At 38.9% G+C, this 9,288-nt stretch overlaps 1 protein-coding gene across 2 annotated transcripts in view; it reads left to right on the top strand.

Annotated features, from left to right (window-relative positions):
- The first annotated feature begins 5,383 nt into the window (after positions 1 to 5,383).
- spag6 (sperm associated antigen 6) overlaps positions 5,384 to 9,288 on the top strand; it is a 184,794-nt gene continuing 180,889 nt past the window's right edge. Inside the window, exons 1-3 of one of the 2 annotated variants that reach the window (XM_069914632.1) lie at positions 5,384 to 5,466; positions 5,553 to 5,713; positions 8,180 to 8,239. The gene's annotated coding sequence lies outside the window, so the exon portion shown is untranslated. Of the gene's footprint in view, positions 5,467 to 5,552; positions 5,714 to 8,066; positions 8,240 to 9,288 lie in introns of those variants that run through there. The other variant, XM_069914631.1, reaches the window with a different exon arrangement.

The raw sequence follows: 9,288 nt of genomic DNA, 5'->3' as shown, positions 1-9,288 counted from the left end.
CGCCTCTAAACTAGTAAATCACACGCCAGTTCGAGTATGGTTTCACACGTCCAAACGTCGCGATTCTTTATTGGAAAAAAAATTCGAAAAATAAGAACACGCGGTGCATATAAATGTATCATTCCTCGTGAAGCAGTGGCGTATTTGTACAATAGCGCGGAGATTGGAGTTTGATATTATGTTTGAAACATTTACATACAGGGACAATGATTTTGCAGGTTTACTTAATAAAAGCGCTGCTATATCTGATTAGAAATTCACATTTCTATCAAATGTGACATAAAAAAACCCCAAAGACTAATTTATATGGTGATTTCTTCTATTTTATAAATATCAAATACCAAATTTGACATTTTGCGTTTGTTCACTTTCTACAGTTTTGAGAGATCATTTATCCAAGTTGCAAAGCAGCACAATGCGGTAGCAACATCTTTGGGTGACAGACAGTGTGCCTTCTTCATTTATTTTTTGTTCGGAAAATTAACTTGAGCCCACCGTAAACTTCAGATGGTGGCTCCAGCTTGCGCAAACTTCACGAGCCGTTGGATTTATCAAAGGCTTTGTTTAGAAATATAATGTTGGCAAACTATATTCGTTTGACAGTACACAATGTCCCTGCAGAATAACTTGTTGCTAATTTTAAAATAACGTAAATTAAAGGTAGATCGTTTAAATCAATCGGACGCAGCCAGAGTTGAGATTCTCCAATTCTCCCAAGGATGTAATTTTTGGCAATACGCTCGTGGTTTTATATCGCTTATGGTTATATCTCAGCCAATAAATGATGAAGTGAAATGCCAATTAAAAAAATATACATAGGAGGTAATCATATATTTTTAAAATATTGATTTTAGCCTCTAACTGTAACTCTTTGTGGTCGATGCCTCTTTCCTCGCTGCTACCCGCAGCGTATCGGTACCTTTGTTGTAGTTCTTCAGCGCTCGAGTTTAGAGTCAGCATTCCAACAATTGCCTTTCAAGTCTCTGCGAGTTTTTACTTCTGGGGCCCTCTTGAAAAGATCAAGTTTCACTTGCAGAATATGTGTCATGCTTAACGTCCAAATTGACTTGCTTTATCCCATGCACTGTCATTGAGAAAGCAGTATTGGACCAAGATACTACCTCCAGTTTATTTCCAACCATCAAATATTCTCTCTGTCTTCCCTGCGGTAGACAAAGTTAAAGAATTTCATGTATGTTACATTTTAAATGTAGTATTACGTGACAATAATAGAACCTTTACCTTTACCGTTAAGGATGCCTCGTTCCTAATGAGGTCTCTAGCTAGCACGTCCAAACTACAGCTAACCCTGTCTTCCCAACCATACCCTGCGCTGTATTAAAAACAAACGACCTTTGCTTCCACGTACAAACTGAAATACTGCAAAAGAAAAGTTAAAAGAAAATCAACAGCAAATGAATAAAAATTAGAAAACCTTGTAAACATTTGGAGGTCGTTCGAAACCAGAGAGAACAGAAAAGGCTAGCGTGTTAGACATTATTAGGAAGATTGATTTTTTTTCTTCTTCTCTCTACTGCCGTCAGATGTGTACTATTTGTACAAATGCAAAAGAGCTGATTGGCATCTTCCCGAATTGAATGCTCAGTTTTTAAACCTGCCATAAATTAAAACAGTTTTTGGTGATGCGAAAAACATTTTAACTGAAAGTTGGCTGCGCTGTTTCCACCTTTTAACAATAGTGTATGTACACATAAAAAAAGGTGTTATTGTCTGGAGTTTGGGTAAAATACTTGGTTCCCATGTATCCATGACAATAACTACTTTAACTAATGATAAATGAACCCTGAAAGCAGACACTCGAGTTAGTCATCATACACTGCAAATTGAATCGTTCATCGTACAACCTGGAAGTCAGAATTCAATTACAAAATTAAGGAATGCATTGAATGTAGAATGAACCATTCATTATATTTCAGTTTAATTTCACACTCAAAGATAATCAACAACAAAAAATCGCTGTTCCATTTGTAATTCCACTGCAGGTGAATTCCCAATGCAAAACAACTTGCCATTCAAATTGCCATGATTATTCTCACGTGGGATCGTTTTATCGGTGGTAAAGCAATGACAGATGGCTCGTCGCCCTTTCAGTTGAGGGGGAGGGGAAAGTCAAAGAATCGGAAACGAAATAGTTTGATTAGATTATGTTTTTTTTTACTGGTGACTCACCTTACCACGTTTGAAGGACCAATTAAATTAAATGAATATTCGTTTTGCGCACGAACCTGTTTGAAATTCGCATCAGAACGCCTAGAAATTTTGGGTGTGGTCATGGTTTCTGTTTTAACAAAGATTTCAGGGAAAGTGTTAGACTGTTTTCAGTGGCATAGCCTTGTTTACATTCCAAGATCATCACTGCAAAGGATCGATGATGCAACGCAAGCCCATGTTAAATAGATGTCGCCGCTGGACTTCTGGGGACTGCCACCAGCTGGTCGGCCGAGCCAGCTAAAGTGTCAGTTACATATTTTATTTATATCATCAAATGAGCCTTGAAGTTCGAGTCCCATGAGATTACCGCAACATTCCAGCAAGTTAAGAGGTTCTGAGTTCGGGCCAGCACTTCATGCTTCCATTTTTAAATTACCCATGTGATTAAAGAACCCCGTACAATCTTTACCCCTTCAATGCACCCATCACTTCCCCCCAACCCATCAAACTCGCAAAGATTCGTACAGCCAGGATTAAGAACCATAGCCTCCAACAAGCCGTGAAATAATAGAAAACGAACATTTGGTACCTTTCTGCTCGTGCTCATAAACTGATAATTTTTCCACTTTTGCATGGATATTTATCTCAAAGCGAAATATCTATTGCCAGAGATATCTCATCTCAAGCCAGGAGAAGAAGTGTGAAGCACCGCTCAATTCGAAAGCTTTCTCGCCTTCAGGAATTTATATAATGGGATTCAGGCTCTAAGAATCTTTCAGCAAGACAACAAATCCGAATGACCCCAATTTTTCATAAGTGTTGAGCTCATTGGATTTCTAGGTATCCACAGGATAGCTGCTGGCGCTCGACAGGAATGGTTCGAATTGTTGGTTGGTTGCATTTTCAGACGGTCTAACTCATAAATGCATTGGCTCATTTGCGTTTGGTACAAGGACAGGGGAACCAGGTGATGGACACGAAAACAAATCGCCCAATTGGTTGTCCTGTCTGGCCCCTTAACATTGATCACCGTGGGATGAAATTTTTTACAGCATCAATGAAGTCTCCAGCGCTTCGATCCCCTGGATACCATATTTCTTTTTGCATTTCGAGAAGAAAACAGTGGAAATAGTTAGCAGGCCAGTCAGTATCCATGAAAAGAGAAAGAGTAAACGTTTCAGGTACAGATCAATTATTCACGAATGTATCCCCATCAAAACGCTTCCGCCTATTGAATTACCCAACTGTTAAGTCGGTAAGGCTACCAGGCATTGGGTCCACAACATTGTTTCTCAATGAACAAGGACAATTTTATCACAGTTGGAGTGGAAGCAATTTTAATCACACTCGTGAAAGAATTTTAAAAATAGCCAGAGAAATTTTGGTATCGGCTTTGGTTTCAAATATACCGACCGACGTGCAATGCATTTATTTTCCAAGAAAATCTGCTTGTGCTCCTATCCCTGCCCCTTCCACCCTCCTGCCTCTCCTCCACACGCCCTACTCTATTATTTAGATGCCTATCTGTTTTATACCTGAAGAAGGGCCCAGACCCGAAACGTTGTCACACCATATTTCCTATGGATGCTGCACGACATGCTGGGTTTCTCCAGAACGATTGTGTTTTGCTTTTTATTGATGAATCCCAGTGCTTTTATTCTTGTCGACAGGTTTGTACCGGTTGACCTCTTTGCTCTTCTCCAAAGATTCAATGAAAATAATAACTCCTTTGGATGGGCAGTTTATCATGCATTCTGATGGCGACAGATGAACTTTTAACGTGAAAGCGAGATTATCGAGTCGCATGTACATTGCTGTATCATTTTATGTATTGGAGAGACAAAAAACAGGCAAAACACCTCACAGGTACCAAAATATGCTGCTGCACTTCACTTAACAAACTATACTATAATCAGTTCCCGTTCAAAATTGTCTCCTGTATGCTCAAACTCGTGGTCTCTTGGAAATGCAGACGCTACAATGCGGTGAACAGAACAGCGTTTTCGCCGAACGAATGGAAGCCGATTGATTTAACCTGCTCTATTTATTTGCATTATCTGGACACAACGAGAGAAATGTTTCTCCTTCATCAGCAAAGGGTACAATATGGTTCAATGATGTATCAAGTGCTTAGGAACTGGATTTTATAATAATTTTAACAGGCATTGGGTTAGGAAATGACAAATCGGAAAATCTCACGATTTCGAGCCAGCGAATGGGTATTTTTTTTTAAAAACGCTCATCAGCGGTGTTGGCAGAATTCAACTATAAGCACAGCTGTCATGGCTCAGTGGGCGGTTTCCGATGTGCAATAGGAAAATTCAGCCTTCCATGCAAATACAATTAGAATCACCCTGCTTTCTTTTTCCAACGTGTGAAAATAAATTGTTTTAGAATATTGTGTCGAAGTGGGTTTATCAGGGCAAAATGAACATACGTGGAGAGAAAAAAGACAAATAGGATTCTCTTAACTCCTTGAGTTCTTTTGGCTTCTTATTTATGTAAGTTTGCAACTCAGCCAGGTTTTTTTCCCCCTGGTTCATTGTACCATTAGATAACTCTAATCACTGAATAAACAAACCCAGTGATCAGAGTTATCTATAAAATCTTCATAACTCAAGCTGAATTAATAAAATAATTCTATTATTAGCCGTGTAAATGTATTTGCTGTTCGTGGGTCGGCGATTAGCTTGCTGCTCCTTGCTCAATTCTAAAATATACTGGTTTAAGTGTATCCTTTGCTTAATTTGAAATAGCGATGGATTTAAGGACATCCAATGATACATTCTGTATCATTATAATACTTCTTTATTATCAGAGCTGTCTCCGGTGCGAGAGAGAGAGAAAAAAAATCAATGAACCTCGCCTACCCTTCTCCAACTATCCTCCCACGCCCGAGACCCTAAAGATGATTCAGTGAAACTTTCTGCTTCATTAACACTGTATAATGACGTGACCGGTCGTACTCTACATCGCCTATTCGTATTTAAATTGTTGTTTGTGATCATTATGATACAAGAAGGAAGGACGAATACAGTATCAGATAAATAGGGGGGGTTCAGAAAACGTGAGAACAGCTTACAAGCTTAAAAAAGTGGCGCTCCAAAAATACGTAAGAACGTACACAGAAACGCGTAGCTATAAACGTCACATTTTTTGTTTCAACCCCCCCTTCCCCCAACACCACCCCCGCCCCCTCCCCGAAACTGGTATCCCAGTCCTTACATTTCTTGCTCTTCTTGGCAGGAGACAGAAGACGAGGATAAGAAAGTCAAATTTTGGATACACATTCGGGTACTTAACTTTTGCTATTTAATTTGTAAACATTGTGTTCTTCATGAGGCTAATATCAGGATGTGTTATTTTCTGGTCGGCAATAGAAGATCTGCTGTGAAGAGTGATAATTGTGGTGGCATAACATTATTTGTTCGGAATGTGAGAAGACCACTTTCCTAAACTTTGTAAGAGGACGATGGACAATCAATCAGTCAACTCGAAGGAACCTTTGTATCAACTGAACATCAATGAATGTTGTTTTAAGGTAAAGAATCAGGTTACTCTTTTGGTCATGGTACTTCCTCTAAGTAAGTTTAAAATAACACGTTTGCAGCCGTGATTTTTTTTAAATTTCAAGCGGAATGATAACTCATGGCCATCACCTGCTTGGAAGTGATAGACCAGGAACGGAATTTACGGCCCATTCGAGGATTACTCTTTTGAAATACAAAGTGAACGTAAATAAATAATATTGCGGTAGAAAATAAAATTATTTTCCTCTCAAACTGTAAAGATAGGAATTTCTGCGAATGCTACATGGTTGAGTTTTCGGGAAATAACACGACGCAACTGAGCATACCGGAAAATACCAGTAGTATCTCAACTGGTTTGTATTACTTATTTATTTTATTACGGACAGTAAGTCAAAACAAGATTAAAGCAACAGGCAAACACGAAAATATGTTAAATAAACATACGTAATTTACCACTCCCCTTCTCCTTTCAATCACCTCTACACCATTTATATCCTTCCCTTTCCAATAAAGGAAATCGACCCGATTTCTCCCAATGAATCCTGACTCATTCCTGCAGTTTTATTTGTTTTACATAACCTGCATTCACTTGTTTCTCCTTCCCTCTTATTCTCCCCAGTTCTAGCCTTCCCCTCATACTTTCATACGTTCTATACTTTCTAGACATTTGGGTTGGCAGCCTACTCTTATGAAAGTTTTTTTTTAAAAAAAGCACTGAAAACCCATCGTATTTAAACATTGAAAATGAGGTCATATTTGATCATTCTTATTAAGGAATTCACATCACCGGAAGAGAAAATGACCACAGTCGCAGTTTCTTGCTTGTTTCCTCAGCTACCATAGTGCCAAAATAAAATGGCTTAACTTATTGCATTCAAGACAAACAAGAAACACGGCAGATTCTAGAAAACGGGAGCAACACCAAATGTTGGAGGAACTTAGTGGTTCAGGCAGCATCCACGAAAACCCTTCACCAAGCCTGGGAAGGAAGAGGGCAGAAGCCCGAACTAAAAAGGTGGGGGAGGGGGAGGAGGAATGAGAGCGAGTTGGTAAATGATAGGCAAGTACAGGTGGGAGGGGAAGATAATATGGGGGAGGGGGGATGGGAATAATGTAAGCAGTTTAATGGCAGAGGACGAAGGAAGTGGTTAATGCACTAATGCTACAACCTAACCTTGAACGGGCTGGGGATGTTATAGGGCTCCCGTTCATGGCCTTGTAATTTTATGAGTACAATCCAAAACAGATTGAATAAACAAATAAACGAATTCCAAATAGAAATAATTTTGCTTTGTGAACCAATCTCCATGTCCGTACAACGTTAATTTGTTATTTTCTTGGTGAGTGCTTTTGAGTTTAACATATCAATTTACAAAATCCATGCTATGTCTCAGGTATTGTTCCATAGTTTACACTGAGATGAAACGGAGATCCAGAAAAAAATGCCACCCGAAAGGTTGTGATATCAGTGCTTTTATATCTGTTGTTTACGATGACTACGCATTATCATAGATGCGTATTCCTTGAAAAAAGGGCTCAGACTCCAAACGTCGCATTTGGGCGCCGAAGGACCGGCTGAGTTTCTCCTGCTTTTCGGTGTGTTTCTACCATTGATGCAACATCCACGGTCGCTGACAGTCAGACCTGAAAATTTGGGCAATCATTAAACAAACTGACTCTTTACAGCTTTTTATAACACTTAACGGTTGTGAAATGACAGCAAAACATTTTTCATGACTATACGACTATAAATAATAGGCTGACTCAATGCTACATATGAAATTCCATATTGCAACTTGTCAAAACCAAAACATTCCATTTCTCGTTGACCTTTGCTGTGTTATGACATCTTGTCTATTAAATGGTCTTGAGAAAGGTTAATTTTTTTTGTGAATATTACATCGTTTCCGGCGCTTAGTCGATACTACCGTTTAATTTTTAAATGTAGGCAAATCTTCCAGTTACCATGCAGTTTTATATTGTAAACGCCACGAGCGAGTTTTTAATATTAGATTTCAGAATTATTGACACGCATACAACCCTAAGATCCTTTTTCCTGCGGGAGAGGCAGAATTACCATTAATTGCTCGTGCAAAAAAAATCTCGGACACAATGTACATATGTAAACAAAAATAAATGTAAACAAACTGACTGCAATACACAGGGAATGGTTTGCAATTGTTAAAAATATTCAATATTTTATTATTGTATAATTTCCACAACGGGAGCGCAATAGTTAACTCGAACTAGGTACAGAATGAAGCAGACGTAGCCTAGAAATTTCATCTGCCCCCCCCCCCCTTCCTCCCCTTAAGTAACTATCTCATCATGACAAACTGCTGAAAGCTGCCGTGACGTCTCCACTGCAGAGGGCGGGACACGAAACGCCAAATCGGTGTGTAATTACCCCAAGAATGCATTAGGTTAGTCAAAACCGCTGGAATTTTTCAACGCCTATAATTTTATTTTGACCCCAGGCACTTTGGAAGCATGGATATGCACACGTTGGTGGATCAAATGAACCGTTTAATTTAAAGGTAAGTTCTTTTAAGCACTTTTATATCAATTATTAAGAGACGGCTTTAATATAATTGGAAACCGTGACAAATGGCGTTTAATTCTTCAGAAAAGGAACAAAACTTTGTCGCTTTTCACGAAGCGAGTTGCACCGCATTGTGCCGACATCGTTTGCGCCTGCGTCATTTGCGTAAACTAGAGTGTGGGTCTCATAATTGTTTTCCAGTTGAACATTCAGGTCGGACTCCACTGAATACTAAGTTTATTTGAAGCGGTACATATTTAAATATGTAGTTTTAAGTCATAATTGTAGTGATCTCTGTATATTTGTCCATCCCGTTTTTGTTTTTAAATCTATTGATTCCAGTAGATAGGAACTGAAGAGTCTGCAGATAAATCCAACATTTAACAAAGCATCGTTGGAACCTCGGGGAGAGAGGGGGAAATCTCCATTCGACGCGAATACAGAAGAACCAAAAGATGCGCATTTTTAAAATGAAATGAACACCGAGAAGGCCTTGAAAATAAAATGTTGAAATATTCGTTACAAAACATGCTCACTTAAATAGTGGATTCTGTGTGAAATTATGTTTATGCTGAATAACTGGTCCATTAAAATTGATATCTATGCGGAAAGTCTCATTTTCTGGAATAACTGGTTAATCCTTTTTTTTCAAAAATAAAAACAAGCCATCAATATTCTGGAAAGTAATCGTTCATGCAGTGTACACGTTTGATCTTTGGATCAAAAAAACACATCGAACATGTTTCTCTTCGCGCAGTACTTTTCGCTGGGGTTCATGAAAGGAATGAGAACGAGAAGTCCAACCGTCCGGACACGAATGTAATGACATTTCAGGCCACTGTCGAGAAACCAAAAGTTATGATTGACCAAATGTTAAACGCCAAGAATGCGAACAACTCTCATGTCGAGCACGACTGCACCAACGATTTCCGCATTGATCTTGAAACACGTTGTGTGCTTTTAAACATTGCTCGTTCAGCCGCAATGTAACATTGGTGACTAAAATATCGCGCTCAATTGAGTTGACAAAGTTTTCTGGAGTTG

This window comes from Narcine bancroftii, chromosome 1, assembly GCF_036971445.1.
Source record: "Narcine bancroftii isolate sNarBan1 chromosome 1, sNarBan1.hap1, whole genome shotgun sequence".
NCBI lineage: Eukaryota > Metazoa > Chordata > Chondrichthyes > Torpediniformes > Narcinidae > Narcine > Narcine bancroftii.
This window is presented reverse-complemented; position numbering and strand designations above follow the sequence as displayed.